We start from the raw sequence: 17,392 nt of genomic DNA, 5'->3' as shown, positions 1-17,392 counted from the left end.
TTCTTACTCAATAAGGCCCCACAAGTAAATTCTCTTCATGATCTGAAAAATTTAAGGCAAAATTGTTACGGTAATTCATTTATTATTGGGTGATCCAATAAGTGAAAAGAATATTTTGGGTGACCCAAGTGTGATTAAGTTGGTTGTGAGTGAATCCAACCAGCTGTTACACGTGTGAAACGTGTGGTATACTTTGTGATTACGTGTGACGCGTATGAAAACATTGTGAGTGAATCCAATGTATGAGTTTGATTGTGAAGTGAATCCAATAAACTCTTTTGAATTAATTCTTGATGAGGGTGACCCTAGTTGGTTGTGAGTGAATCCAACCAGCTGTCACACGTGTGAGACGTGTGGTGTACTATGTGAATATGTGTGATGTGTATGAAAACATTGTGAGTGAATCCAATGTGTGAGTTTAATTGTGAGTGAGTCCAATCAACTCTAAGACACGTGTGACGCGTATAAAAGTTCTATGACTTTGATCGTGAGTGAATCCAATCAACTTTAAGACATGTGTGATGCGTGTGAGGATATGTGGGAGTGAATCCACTTAAATACATAATGACATTGTGAGTGAATCCAATGTGGGAACAATTAATATGTTTGATCACTCGTCGTGAGTGCTGATAGTTACAACCGAGGACGGTTGTCTACTCAAACAGGAGGACTATCACGGGAGTGAGATTTTTCAGAATATTTTATCATGGGAGTGAATCTAATTAATTATGTGTGATGCATGGTTCATGTGTGAAGCATGGTAGTGAATGATTTCCATTTGTTAGAATTATTTTTGTGAGTGATTCCAAAGTAATTATGATCTAACATTGTGGATTATGTTGAGTATAGATCATGAGTTCAGGACAACCAAAGTGGACATTGGACGAGATTATCTACCCAAGCACATGTGTGCTAAATATTTGATTTTGTATGGTTTGGCCCATTGTACATATGTTGGGCAAGGTTTATTTTTTATGAGATGCTTTAAAAGCATTGGACTAAGGTTCAATTTTGTAAAAAGTCCAATTTTAGAAAAGCTATGCTATTTATGGCTCCAAGGGCTAAATTTATTAATATGATTTAAATACCGCATGTGGGAGTGGAGCCACACACGTTGGGGGGGAGTTTGCACCCAATCTTGTGTTCTTTGATTTTCGTTCTCTTGATTTATGCTTTGATGTTATGGTTTATTTTCTTTTATTATTTAATTTGTGGAATAATCTAATCTACATGTACCATGGTCCTGTAAACAGTGGTATCAGAGTACGGCAAATTCAAGAATTGAATTTGGGTCATGGAGAATTGAAGAAAAATCAAGGTTAAAAGAAGGATGTATGTTTTGAATTTTAATAAAACTTTGAAATTTTTATATCTTACATGCACGGGAGGAAGGGTACTATCCACCAGGACTACAAGAAAAGGTACTAGTTTGATTTTAAAAGCAAATAGTTTGATTTTAAGATAAAATTTTAAGTTTGGATAGCTTAGTTGCCTCAGATTTCCTTTTGATCCAAGAGGTTGCATATATAGCCTCATCATTGATGGGAGCCCTCTATCCTTTCCATTTGATCCAGGGGGTCCTATGATTCATGCACAGGTCTTCCGCTACATTCAGTCATGGATGTGATTCTTTTTGGCTTTTGTACATAACCTCTTGTATACGGTTTTTTTTGCATGATCACCCTTTGATTTCGAGGACAAAATCATTGTAGGAGGGGATGGTTTGTAACAAAGTGTCCTAGTGGTGCACATGCATATGGGGATGGACCTAGGCACATGGGGTTAGGGTCCACTTACACATGTGGGGCACATGGTGCCGTGGGAGTATAAATAGGAGATTATTATCATGTATTGGGATCTAGACTTCTTTTGTCCAATGGATAAACCATTTACTCATCACCAACCTCTACAAAACCTCTTTTCAATTTTCAAACCACCTCTATGGGTAAAACCATCTTTTCCTACTCTTCATCTTCTCCAAATCAAGCTTCATAGATCTGAAGAGCAAGCAAAGAAAGTTCTCAAACCACTAAAACATCAAGATTTCAGGTTACTTTATCTCCATCTCCTAATCGACAGTAGTTGTTTATGGAGAAGATTATCTATTTAAAAAAAAGCGCAGTAAGATTAAAGCCCATAATTTATTTTGTTTTATTTTTAATTTTTATTCCTCATCCTTTCTCTCGAATTCGGCTGGTGACAGCGCCTACATCCTTCCAATTCTCTCCTCTCCTTCTCCACGGCGATGGCTTCTCCTCTCTTCCTTCGATTTACACATTTTTGTGTAATGTCATCCACATAACCAACCATGAATCAAGTAGCACGCTTGCATTTTAAAATGAGGCCTTGACAACACCAAAATTTGGGTGGATCAAAGGATGGACAACTAAGATGTGAAATGGTCAATTCAATATTAACCATAGACCCAACCATCAATATCAAACACATATGCCTAGTCTTCAATGTGCATCACAATTCCATGGCGCATTCAAAGGAATGAGTGGTCTCAATCAAGTGTTTTCTTTTGTTGTGTCGGGCACACCAATAATGACTAGTCTTAACTATCCCTTGTGCTTAACCAAACACCAAACACATGAGTCACTTAGCTTGTTTCTCAAGAAGGGTATCCACCATGAAATTACGTGGTAAGATAGATACTTGTGTAGAACCACATGAAATTATGTGATAAGATAGTTATTACATATATATTTGTGTAAAACCCTTTTTGTTTAACTTTTCACTTCATTTTAATGTTGCATTTATTTATCAACTCATCTTCCCTTACCTAGTAACCTCTTCTCTTACAATTACTAAGATCCTCCCCCCCCCCCCAAAAAAAAAAAAAACCCCACCCAAACAATTACTAAGATCCTCCCCCCCCCCAAAAAAAAAACCCACCCAAACAATTCAAACAAACCCAACATCGTGAAAAGCTAGCATCCATGTCTCTATTGGACAACATAGTGCAAAACAAGTCTTATCCCTCAAATAACTAAGCTTATCTCAAGATTCAAGAACCTTACCCTATCATAGTAATTCATAAGAGTAGGATAGGAGAGAGAGAAAATGAATGCTCATTTTGCTTTTAGGGTTCAATGTGCATAAATGCCATCATGGGAGTATTTACTTAAGGATCATTTTTGTGACACTTGATAAGATGAGGATAGTAGGTTTGAATGTGCATAAATGCCATCATGGGAGCATTTACTTAAGGGTCATATAACAAAAGCACCAAATTTTGTGGCACTTGATAAGATGAGGATAGTTAGTTCTAGTAGTAGACTTTATAAGGAGTAGAGTTTATAAGGAGTAGAGTTTAAGGGTAAAAAGGAATCACAAAAATGTTCACGATCATGAAACATATATCTATATTGCAATATAAGTTTCTCTTTCTAAGTTTAAAAGACGAGCTTATTTTTTTTATGGTGCCATCTACTTCATTGATGCTTCGAAAGTAGCATGAAGACAAACAAATAAGACACTCCAATGCTAAAGGTTATGGAAAAGAGCCTAACTATCACCATTTGCTTAAACAAAGTAGGTTGAACACTCTAATGATAACAATTAGCTACTTGATATAGACACCATAGTGACACGTTTCATATGAATATGCTCCTCATGATTGTATTTTCAAGACAACTCTTTATCTTTGTAATATCAAAGAAAGGAATAGAATTCTATAAATTTTCAAGTCATGAAACAACACACTTATAAAGTGTTATTTTGATGATTTTTAATGATGTTAATGCAAGGGCTCAAAACAAGTTCCAAAATATGACATGGTGTCGAGCATCGTATTAGTCATTTGCATCACTCTCTTTCAATGTTTATTGTGATGTGAGGCTACTTCTTCACCTCTAGTTGAACCTAATATCAACATCGTGAATAAATTATCCACTACTACTATATTTAAGCATCAATTATATTCTTTTCTTGAGTTTTTTAATTGATTTTTTATTTCACTATATTTAAGCATCAATTATATGATTTTATTGAGTATTTTTAATTATTGTTTTCATTTCACTAAGTTGGTTCTATGACCTTGTATACTACGATGGCTTAGTGATTTTTAATATCAAAGATTTTATCTGCATTCTATTTTCCCCTTTGAACTAGACCCATATTTTTTGTGCCATGAAAATCAACACGCTTATGAACCCAACCATGAATTGCATTTATATGTTCTAATTGTTTTAATTATTAACTTCAAATGGATGATTGACCTTCCGAATAGTAGCATATATTCTCCTTTAAATTATGTATGAATATGAGGCAAGTAAATATCCAAAAACTAATTCAATGTATGCTTCAATGGCTTACTAAACAGGAAATCCCTAACACTTAAATGGTTATGCGCACTATCATGAATGTTGTGCCTATAAATTCACAATTAGAATTATTAAAACTTATATTGAAACAATATCCCTAATGCTTAATGCTTGAGAAGGAATATTTACTATCATGAGTAGTGTGCCCTTTATTTTCTATATTGACTCCGAAGTGTTAGAATTTCACATGGCCGGAGTGGATTAAAGCAATGCACAAAACCATGGTCTAATAATTGGGATAATTAAAACTTGATTAAGGTAGGCTAAATAATATTACACATTGAATAAAATGCACAAAAACATGCTCCAATAATTGGGATAATTAAATCATGATTAAGTTACGCTAAATAGATTACACATTAAACCAATCAACAAATGAATATCCTCCCTGATATAAGAGTAATACATCAATGTATAGTCCTCAATAGGACCTAAATCCACATTGGTTCACATATGATGTGACCTTGTACTATATTTATAGTGAGCACTTTTCATATGCCTAGCCCATGTGACTCATGAATGCATCTACACAACCTTTTCTTTTCCCTTTTACATTTAACCATATATATATATAACCTTTACTCAATGTTAAGAAATAAGCTTTGGTAGGAGCAAGTAGTTGAAAGTGTATGTGAGATTGTGTGAGATGTGAATATTTAATTGGGTGCAGTGTGTGTGCTTGTGTGAGATGTGAATATTAGATTGGGTGTATTGGTTAAAAAGTTCAATAGATAAATCTGGTTTGTAAAGGGTGAAAAGAGTGAAGAATAGTCTAGAAAGAGCCAAAATGTGTGTGGATGAGTAGATGTGGAAGGTTAGATGTCAACTTGTGGTTTTACATGGATAATATATATATCTATCGATGTACTTGGAGACACATTAATATGTGAGTAATTTACATAGGTAAAGCTCTCTCAAGAGAGATGTACTTAGAGACACAATATAATATATATATCTATCGATGTACTTGGAGACACATTAATATGTGAGTAATTTACATAGGTAAAGCTCTCTCAAGAGACATGTACTTAGACACACAATATAATGTACATTGATGTCCTTAGAGACATTATAATGTACTTAAATATACATTAATGTCCTTAGAGACATTATAATGTACTTAAATATACATTGATGTCCTTAGAGACACATTATAATGTGGTCATTGATTTGTAATGAAAATTAAAATTATGCTTTAAGAATATCATTTTTTATAAAGCTCTTCAATTATCTCAATCTTTTCATTATGGATTTACTATTAGGCTTTAACTCATCATGAAATTTATTTTATGGAATCAAAGCCTACTTCTTGTAGCTAGATTTATTATGGATTTGTTAGGCTTTAAATCATCGGAATTTACTATGGAATCAAAGCCTGCTTCTTGTAGCTAGATTTATTATGGATAAAAGTAATTAAAAGGTGTTTAGGAGATAATCCCATCTACAACTCATCATGAAATTTATTATGAAATCAAAGCCTACTTCTTGTAGCTAGATTAGTTGGTGGGTTTAGAGGTCTCGAATAGGATTAGGTAATCTTCCTTCAATTTGTAAGTGTTTGAGCCTCTTTCCTTGTGAGTGGAGTGAATTTATCAAGATATAAGATCTTCCTTGAGAGAAAGAGGAAGAAATAGAGTGAGCTTCCTATGCTACTTCTTTGCATCATTTTTCTAGCATCTCTACTTGACTTTATTGATAGTCTTTGGTAAAACCATGTAGCTATAGCAACAAAGTATCAATGAATTAGGCAAAATTATGAAGCTACAACAAGAAGTATCAACGGATTGGGCACTTCTTGATGCACCATTATCTCTCTTCTTAGCTACAATAGCTAGATAATGACCCCATCAATAGCATTGAGCTCATCCTAAGCACTACTGAAACCTTTATAGCTCCTCATGGAACCCCTAATTATAGGAATAAAGCTTGAGGAAATGAAGATTTGTGATGATCCAATAGAATTCTTCCATTCTACATGCATCTTAGTGGTATGACAACCCTTCAATAGCACTTGCAAGGGCATAATGCAAATAGCTTGACTTCATTAACAAGCATCTCTTTCCCTCCCTCAAGCTTCTAGCCAAGAACAAGCATGCTTAGGATCAATCAAAGCAAGCAAGATATTACAATAGAAGAGAAGAGCTCGTAAGCTTGATTTGAAATAGGGAGATTAAATTATAAGGTACATTAGGTTGTAGAGTTTTAGGGTGCGAATGATATTCCAATGTAAGAATCAAGGTATTAGCTAGTAACCATAGTAGAAACAATACAATTTTATGTATAAAGATAATATCCAATGTAAAGGTTAAGGTACAGCTAGTAACCATAGTAGAAATAATACAATTTTATGTATAAAGATAATATCCAATGTAAAGGTTAAGGTACAGCTAGTAACCTATAGTAGAAATAATACAATTTTATGTAGAAGCAATTCAACAACTTGATGATTCCAAATCCCCACAACAACTCATTGACGTGTGTGTGTGTGTGTGTGTGTGTGTGTGTGTGTGTATACACACACACACACACACGCATATAGAGGGAGGGGAAGAGGTACGATAAATTTTAATTATTTTTTCCAGTTAGAAACCTAATCTTAAAAGTAAAAGGCCCAAAATAAGTGGTCTTTACTTACATTGTTTTGAAAATCTTATCACAACTATATGAGGAGTTCTTTGCCTTGGCCCCGACATGCCAAAAATGAATGTAATGCATAAAACCTTTGCAAGCACAACTAGTGTTTTCATCAATTTGAAGCCACACCCAAGCCTCAAGATGTGATGGCACGAAAACATGGTTGTAGGAAAACGGCATCATCATTAACAACGGATAATCACCATATAGATTGATAAATTTTTTATGTGCCATGTTGAGGTGCCCATGCCCAAGTGTGGCATCGTGGAATGGCCAATATATGAAGTGTGTTGAGCTATATCCAATATGAGGCACATGTTAAAGGTGTTGTTATGTTGGCCATGACTGGCATGTAAGTGACATGAGTTTCACGAGGATGAGAGTGATGCAGTGACAATATTAGGCACATGTCACCATTTTAATTAAGAGCATTGAGAGGATTTCACTAGCCATGGTAAGCCCTTAAGAAGGAGATCGAAGAAAACTCCAAAGATAACCAAGAAGGACATTGAAGATAAGAGATATCAATAAGAGAATGCAGCTATGTGGTAGCCCTTAAGAAGGAGATCAAAGAACTCAAGTCCAAAGATAACCAAGAAGGAGATTGAAGAACTCAAGACCAAAGATACCAATGCTGCCGAGGGTGCATGGTATGTAACTCCCAAGGCCATCTCCCAGGTGTGAGGTATTGCTTGTTCTACTCAAAAGGTGGCCATGAGGACAATGAATGCTATTACCTTAAGGGTCTTTAGCTAATGCACCAACAACTTCACCAAGGAGCTACCCCTTTAAATCCCTTTTTTGTACAAGACTACATGGTGACTCCAACCATTGTAGCACCATTGGGGTCTCTCGCACTAGGGGTACCATGGCCACACATGCCCCACAATCGCTTTCTTGGTGCCAGTGGTGGCAAACCTGGAATTATCCTTCTTGGCACACCACCCCGCTCTGGTTTGCCACCTCTACCAATTACCTGCACAATCACTTATGCCCACCCCCCTCACCTACACCTAAGGTGGCCACTACACTCGGGATTTCCCCAAACCCATTCTCGCCATCCCTACCATCAACATAGTTGAGGTAGTAGTAGCACCTATAAGTCCACAAGAGCCTCTCTCATAGTGATAGTAGTCACTTGGGCCTTAGGAGCTTTGAGAGCCTCCTCACCTACCCCATGAGTGGTAGCAGTCGTGGTTTTTGAGCATGGTGGAGAAAGACTTTAAGGAAGAAGTGGAGGAGTTGAGCCAAACTCCCCGCATGGAAACTTACGTGCATCCTGCCCTTTCACCCCCCAACATACCTTAGCCCTTTGCGAGGTACGGTCCTGAAGGTTCCTCCTCGTCCATGGTAGAAGGGTGGGAATCAATTTTGTTCGGGTTGATGGTGGAAATATCCCTTTCTCAATTGTGTTGTCTAAGCTTAGTAACATCTTCAAAGCTTGGATCAAAGGATTGATCAGAGAAGCATACAGAGTAAAAGCTTACCTGGCCGACCCCAGGAGCAAGCTGGAGTTTTCTTCACTTTGACAAGAGTAGCTGGCCGACCCCAAGAGCAAGCTGGAGTTTTCTTCACTTTGACAAGAGTAGCTGGCTATCATGTCAATGGAACCCAAGTCTTTAGAGTCATCTCATAGATGGTGGGCGGGTCAATAGTAATCATGCTAGAGGCAACTAGGAAAGCATTAGAGCTTTGCATCAGTGACACCAGCCCCCTTTACCATTAGAGTGGTCGACTTCCAGGTGAATTTTGTGGTCCTGGACTTTGGCCAAAGGAGCATATATTCTATTATAAGTAGGTCGTGGGCTACTTGAGTGGTGTATGATTGGTTTAAGACAACTTTCATGTTGGCACAATGACCTTATCTCTAGAGAAGAGTATTGATGAGGCTTCAGGTGGAGCCACTTGTGTGATACCATCCCCATAGGGATAGAGTAGGAGAAGCTCTCTTCAAAGGAGTTACCCATAGGGATAGAGTAGGAGAAGCTCTCTTCAAAGGAGTTACCCATAGGGATAGAGTAGGAGAAGCTCTCTTCAAAGGAGTTACCCATATCATGGTATGAGTCTCTATAAGAGAAGTGGCAAGGATACCCCTAAATGAGAACTAGGATTTGCTAGGGCTAGAAGGCCTGATTAGAGTTCTATCAAGGGTTTGAGTGAAGCATGGTGGACATTGTTGAGTTGGATCCAGATCCCAATAGGACAGAGATACCCTGGAATAGTGGAAGACGAAGTTGGTTGGATGAGCCCTCCATTAGGTTTTTTGGTGGAGTAAGCAGAGTATTTACTTACATTGGCACTTCAGAAGAGTCCACTTCAATGGATCTAAAATTAGAGCTAGTGTAAGTAATTAGCTTGGGTGTGCCAACACCATAGGAGACTACCTACCAGCAAAGATAGCCTCAAAGGAGGTAGAGTACCCAATGGTTATGGGTGTGCCGACACCATAGGAGACTACCTACCCTACCAGCAAAGATAGCCTCAAAGGAGGTAGAGTACCCAATGGTTATGGATGACATTGGATCAGTTTTGGAAAAGATACACATGAAGACCCTTTTGTGTGGAGGAGGAGAACTCTATAACCTGTTGGGAGGAGGAGAACACTATAACCTGTTGGGAGAGTGATCATGGTATGTTGAATAAATTTTTGGTTGATTTGTCCATATGATAAGTGCTAGTCAAAGGACTTCTTAAAGCATTGGTGATTTGTCCATATGATAAGTGCTAGTGAAAGGACTTCTTAAAGCATTGGTGATTTGTCCATATGATAAGTGCTAGTGAAAGGACTTCTAAAAGCATTGGTGCTAATTATAAGGTTGATGCAGCCATGGTGGGTAATCATTTTGATGGCTGCTTTATGAGCATGTGGGTGTTTTGGGTAGATCATACAAAGGAAGAGATTCTCTTGTGGGTGTTTTGGGTAGATCATACAAAGGAAGAGATTCTCTTGTGGGTGTTTTGGGTAGATCATACAAAGGAAGAGTGGGCAATTAAGATGATGAAATAATGAATCATTTGGTTCTAAAAGTCACATGCAGATTATGGGTTAAAAAGCCAAACTTGCAAGAAGAATTGGCTTGCCCTCCTCCATCCCCTTGCCACACCAAGGAGGAAAATCAAGCTATTAGGTTCTTGATGAAGGAAGAATCCTTGCCAGTGGAGGAGCTACCATCAGGTGACTTTCCCTTGGAGAACCGGTCCCATGTTCTTCAGTGAAACTACTCCTCCTCCATTAGTCTCGACCACCATAACTCCTCTCCCTCTAGTTTTGTACCATGATGTAGTTAGGAATCTCATATCTACCCCACCCATGGAACCAATTACTACTACTCCTCAACCCCCCATGCCTCTTCCCCTTACTCTTAGTCCGATGACCAACAAGTCCACGACTACATCGATAGTTGCATTTGTATACATGACTTTCCAATCCAATCTTGAGGTAACAATCTCCTCTCCCATCTTTGTCTTTGGAACCCAAGAGCAACGGTACCCCTTCAACACATAGTTGGTGTTCATGTCTCTTCTCTAGTAGTTCTAGGTGTCATACCAATCTCTAGTAATGGTACCCGTGTCACTGCTAGTCTATGCATAACACTTGAAGTGAAGGGTGCGACACCGCACCTAGAGTGTCCTGCCGAGGCCACAGTGTGCATCATTTCTCGCGCAGGGTGGCCGATCATCAAAAAGCCCGAGAGCTCTTGAGGCTTAAGAGCTTTGCAGGGCTCAAAGGCCCCAATGGCTCCACTATCCCAGTGACCTTGGTCCTAGCCTCCCCTTGCATCTCACTATAGGTTTGCATCGTGCTTTTTTTTGCCTCCCACCAACCAAATCTCTTGAGGCTCCAGAGCTCTGCAGGGCTCCAGAGTTCTACAGAGCTCAAAAACCCCGATGACTCCAGTGCCCCAATGACCATGGTCCTAGCCTCCCCTTGCATTGCGCTATGGGTTTGCATCGTGTCTCTTTTTGCCTCCCACAGACTAAAGTTCCCCCCTCTTTTCCCTACCTCCCACCCAACCCAATCTCTTCCCCCCTCACCCGTAGCCCCCACTTGTAGAAAAAAAGTAAAAAACAAACTAATAAAAAAAACGACTTAAAACTCATGAGCTTTTCGACCTTACCGCTCGATGCCATCACTGGTGCTCTTTGATCTCATTGGCCCCACTCGGTGCTCTTAGACCTCTCCAACCTCACCAATCGATGCCATTGTTGGTGCTCTTGGAGCTCTCTGACCTCATCGACCACTCCCTCTAACCCTTCCCACCAAACCAACACCCACCAAGCCTCACCACTTGGAGAAAAGAAAACTTCTCCCCCCTCAACCCCTTCCACAACAACCACCCCCCCCCCTCTCATCCTTCATACCAACCACCCCCTCTCATCCTTCCCAAAAACCACCCCCTCTCACCCTCCACCTACCGACCAAACACTCTTTGAGTCTCTCCATTGGAATATGTGTGTGTGTGTGTGTGTGTGTGTGTGTGTGTGTGTGTGTGTGTGTGTGTGGAATATGTGTGTGTGTGTGTGTGTGTGTGTGTGTGTGTACACGTATGTGTATACGTATATATAAATATTTTTGTATGTGTGTGTGTGTATACACACGCATGTATATATGTATAGATGTATATATGTATAGATGTATATATGTGTGTGTATGTGCATATATACATGTATACACACACATGCACACATGTATATATGTATGTATACACACACATACACAAACACATGCATATATGTATACATGACATTCCCTCCTCTAATTAAACCGATGGTTAAGCTCTAAGTTTGGGAGTTACATTGGCAAATTCTTCGGCCTATATCAAATGTGGCTGAGTCCTAAACATTGGCAAATTCTTCGGCCTATATCAAATGTAGCTGAGTCCTAAACAATAAAATTTCTAGAGTCAATGTTATGTGAGCTATGATATATATGTTTATTGAATCAACATTAAGTACCACTAGCCATGCATGACTGGGTGTAGAGAAATGATATTATTTACATATAAGCCTATTAAAAACATACTAGGCATCGTAGATTAAAGAAAAAGTAGTGTGCAGCCTTATCTTATTGGTGTTCTGTCAATCCTTGTGAATGAGAGATTGGGGCATAATTAGCTAAGGATAGATTTCCATATGCCTAGATCAACAGTTCACCATCACATGTTAAACTGTTGGTGCAATCATAAAAGATTACGAGATCATTACCACAAAAAAACTAGAAATATATCACAATTGATATTGAATCCGCATCATGAGCCATGCAAAACCATAGTTAAAATTTTTGAAAAATTCAGAATGCTTAACAACACCCACCGGGCATCATAACCTGATATTAAGAGGAAAAAGCTATGCATAGCTTTGTAACCTTGATGTATGTATATTAGATTCAAATACTCAAACTTGATTGTAGCATAAAGACTGATAAAACTTTTCAAAAAAACCTAATACTTAGACTCGATTGTGGCATAAAAACTTAGAAAACTTTTCCAAAAAACCAGAAAATATATATTATCCGCAATGGGTGGTCTGTGAATTGAGCAGCTTTACTAGAGGCTATAGGTGAATATAAAAAGGGGGAAAGAGCAGAACCTCAGGTACGAAAATGTCATGATTTCCTTGATTTGAGAATGCTTACTTCATACCAAGAAGGTAGATTCATAAATATTCAATCGCTTTTTCAAACATCGAGTAGCAAATTAGGTGTGCAAGACGATTTTGATCGAGAAAGAGAAATGTGGCACAACATAAAGAAAGTGGTAACTAAATAAATTGGAAACTTGAAGCACTCCTTATGGATGCTCATGGTGGGAAAGGCCCTCTGTAGTGTTTGGGACATTAGGTTGGTAGATAACTATTTCCTGAAGATCAAGCAAACCTCTGAGCCAAGTGTCATCAGAGCCTTTAGGTACCCTATGTCCTGGTCATTGAGGGAGGGTGTTGGAAGGTCATGGCTTTGCCGTCTACATATCACATGCATATTTCCAGGGATAATGAGATCATATATAAATAATATAAGACTAGGGAAATATCATCCCTCCTCCACCGATTTTTGTGGCTTGGGAAGGGATTAGAGTGGTGGAGGATAAGCGCACAATGGCGTGAACACTATTGGGATGAGTGACCTCCCGGGAAGTGGTCCCCAATTTCTAACATCCACTACATACTTCCTACACTTGATCCTGACTTTGATAGATGTACCACACAAAGAGGCACAAAATGGGGGGACATGGAATTAATCTGATCTAAATAAAGGGCCAAATTCAGATAAGACAACTTACTACTTCCATCGTCGTCTACAGTTCTCATTGGGTCATATGCTACGACTTTAAAACAACGGTGTGGATACAAAGTTTTGGCCTCCATATAAAGCATTCAGGAGAACTCAATACTCCTTGGAGCTTTTGACACTTACACTGGCAAGTCTAAGCAATTCATTTTTTGTAAGTCTGAGTGCAATTCCCTAGATATGTTGAAAGGAATAGTCTTTTTCTCACTTGCACAATCAATCAAGAATGCCATATATATATATATTTCATGCATGGAGTTTCCCCAATTAGTTTTCTAACCATTGGCATAGTCTTGTTTTTGCATAAGCATGTAGAGAGTTGTCAGTATAGGTATTGGCATAAGAGTCTAAAGTTACTTAAGATTTTTTCATGGTTGAAGGTATAGTATTACTTTTGAATCTTGCATATAATATTCTTTATTTTATTTTTTTTAGAAAAGGAAAGAAGAGCTTCTCCACACATACACCTTGCACAATCATTTTAAAATATAAGCTTCTACACATATACATCTTTGCACAATCTCGCTAGGATATAAGCTTAGACAACAAAAACCATCCAGGTATGTTTTCGGATGGGGGGACTTTGGCAGGGACATCCATGGCCCAAGGTACGACCCATCGCTTGGATTACCATGCCACATGCTTTTCTTGCACCGCATGTTGTTTCTTTTATGTGAAGCATATACGCGTTTACACCTTTCAAGCAACATTAGGCATTTTTTTCTTATTTTTACCCATGCACATGCATTGCACTTGACATCTACAACCTCATCAGCAAAAACTAACTCTAATAATTCCAAAAACCCAGTAGCTGACTATTAATGCAAGCATATATGGCTACATGAATGGTTTGTGAAGCGCTTCATTGACACTGGTGGATTGAATCTTCGAGTCCCCAATTTCTTCTCATTGACACCGTGAACCAATCTCTCAACCTTGCTCTTTATTGCGCATAGGCCTAAGGATGGATTTACATTAGGCAAGGGGAGAAGTTAACCCAATTTCGGAGGTTAACTAGGTGGATGCTATGGTGGCCTCCTTTACACATTATTTTTATTGCCAGAGTTGTGTAAAAAAGTGCTTGAATTTCAAGAAATAACAATTTTTGGTACTTTGTAAATAATGTTCAGTCAAGGCCAACGCTAGCCACTTAATGGTGGTTAATGAGGTAATGGCTTCTATGGGTTTATTTAACACATTTTTAAATAAGTTAGAGACATTACAAGTGATCGGCATCATTAAATCTCTTCATTTGGGTCACTTTGTAATTTTGCCTGCCCCAACGATTTTTTAACACTCCATGTAAATCTATTATAACATTTTTCCACTCTACTCATAATGATGTAAACAAGGGATGTAAGTGTAATGCTTACATCAAAGGGATGTAATTAGATAGCCTAGGACACACATATGCATAGTTTAGACTAAGGCCAATCGCCCAAGTCTAGGTGCCCGTGCACTTAGTAAGTTTTATAAAAAAAACTTCTCTAATAAGAATATACACTTCCTTTGTATGAGATAAAGAGAACTAGCTACTCTACTCTACCTTATCTCTTGAGAGTGTGTGGTGACAATGAGTGTGAGTGTGAGAGATTGCTAGTTATTGTCTCATACCACCATAGCTTCTTATTGTGAGGGGTTTGTCTAAGGAGTTCCACATCAAACACCACAAGTGACAATGGTGGAAGCTACTCGAGGGTTAATTGCAATACAACCGGTTGGAGAACCTCCCATAAACTCTAAATGGGTGTAGCACCTATATCCCCACAATAAAGGTAAGCCTCCCTCACTTTGTTTTGGTGCCTGACTGTGGAGAGGGTAAATTTCCCAACGATCCATTTATTTGTTTAGAAATAGGCTTAACATAATGTGATACTGAAGTGAGGACGCGGCGATGGACGAGAGCTAGTGCACCCCAAGAAGTTGCAACAATTGTAGCTCTAAGGCAAGACTAAATGACACTTGATTCGGCAAGGCTAAGGTAAGAACTTGGCTTGAACACTCCTACTATGAGAAAAGGGCTTTACCCAAATGATGATACATGTTTTTCTCTCGAGTTATGATTGATTTGGGAAAAAGATAACCACATTAATCCAATATAAAGATGAAAATATATCATGTTATTGTATAAACTCCCAAGGGAAGTACCTCACATGCACCAATCTAACAAAAACCAATGGTTAGAACCATAATAAAGGGTAGCACCTCACATGCATCAATCTAACAAAAACCAATGGTTAGAACCATAATAAAGTAATGAGTATGTAGGTTTCAATAGTGCACCCCGCTTGCTATCCCTATCGAGGTAGCAATTATATAAAATTCAAGTTCAGATTAATCCACAAGAGACAACCATCACAGAAATAATATTATTGAAAACCTAAGGCTTTTTTGTGGTGCTGGTCATGTTACCAAGTGGACCATGTGATCAAGTTTATGTAAATTTTTTATCTTCATGAAAATTAGAGAAAAGAGAGCCATTAATGTATGTGTAAGCATATTTCTTCACATTATATGAGTAATAGGAAATGTATTCCTTCTTGACTCGTGTTATGTGGGTGTGTAAAAGTATGGAAAGAGATCACCATTATAGAACATCTTTCTTGGAGTTTTTTGACCTATAGAAGTTACACTATGAATAAGATTTGGTGGACAAGTAAAGTAAGTGATGCAATATGTTGACCTATAGAAGTTATATGGGCTTTTAAGTCCCATCACTCATGCGCCAAACTCGATATAATACCACTGGGTACTAAAAAAAAGCTACTAGCATACGCTGAGAAATAAGTCTACCCTGCCTTCCACCTAAAGCATGGCCATATCAGAGTCCTAAGGTCCATAGACAAGTTTGTGAAAATAGCATGGTCCTAGATAATACTATGTGCAAGACCTTCTATGTGCTAAAAAGCATATATGGCATGGCAATATGCACAATATATGAGGCCATATTTGTGGTGCATAGTGGTTCATGCTCCCTTTCAGATATTTCAAGCGCCAATGATACGTTATCAAAACTATGGAGCTATATCTTGTGCATTTGTAATGGCCACACCAATCCATGGTATGTGTAGATTGTCACAGTTAATGGTGTTTGAGACCTGGAAGATTGGTTAGATGAACAAGATCTCTAGCATGGCCCAAAAATAGTAACAAATGATGATGCAGCCAATCTAATAATAAGCACCAACCCAATCCAACATTAATCAAGCCATGAGACGAGTGCACCATTTATATAGTAGATGATTTTGACTCTTAAGTCTTGTTTATTATTTTTCATTCTTGAGTCTTGTTTATATATTTTTCATGGCAAATTATAATCATAATAGTATGTGCATGCATATACATGACTTAACGACTCTATTATATATTCAAATCCACGCTAAGAAAAGGCTCATTTCATGGATAAAAAATCATGGCTATTGCCAATTAGAAAACTTTGAATGGTTGGCATTTCTCCACCATGAAGGGGGATAGCAGTTGGCGACCATTTTGTTATTATTATAAGAGGGGATTAGGGCCTTGTTGCAATCAAGAACATGGTGGTAAAGCATCCACCTAGGTTGTAGAAAGTTTAAGGGTGGACAACCCTAGGTTGGTAAGAGGTAGGACAAGATAGGTTGCATTTACTACTTACCCTATGAACCAAGCATGGGCAATAACAAATAAGGTCGTTTGCTGCTTACCCTATGAACCAATCAAGGGCAATAACAAATAAGGTCATTGCAAGTATCACATGAAATACACATGCCAACAAGGAAACATTAAGTGAAAGAGATGAAGGAAAGAGGGTAAGTACGTTATCAGAAATACTAAGAGCTATTTGTTTGGGAAAGATATATATCTCCCACACTTAAGTAAAAACCACAAAGCCCAAACAAGTACATGGTCTTTATTATGCCTAAAGCATCAAAATATCATCTATACATTGGGGGAGATAATAATATAAGACTTATTTTTAAAGATGTGATTTTCTTTTAGAAGTTTTAATGATACTTAATGATGCATATCAAAGAATTGAAGATCCTAATGTCCTCATTGACAGTTTCTCAACGAGATTGCAATCGTGATTAGATGTGACATATGTAAAGTACAAACACATGTTTAGCCCAATTTCTTATACCATATATATAGTCACATAAAGTAG

This window comes from Cibotium barometz, chromosome 7, assembly GCF_041138505.1.
Source record: "Cibotium barometz isolate CiBa-2024 chromosome 7, ASM4113850v1, whole genome shotgun sequence".
NCBI lineage: Eukaryota > Viridiplantae > Streptophyta > Polypodiopsida > Cyatheales > Cibotiaceae > Cibotium > Cibotium barometz.
The sequence above is the reverse complement of the archived record's forward strand: the minus strand, read 5'-3'. Positions refer to the sequence as shown.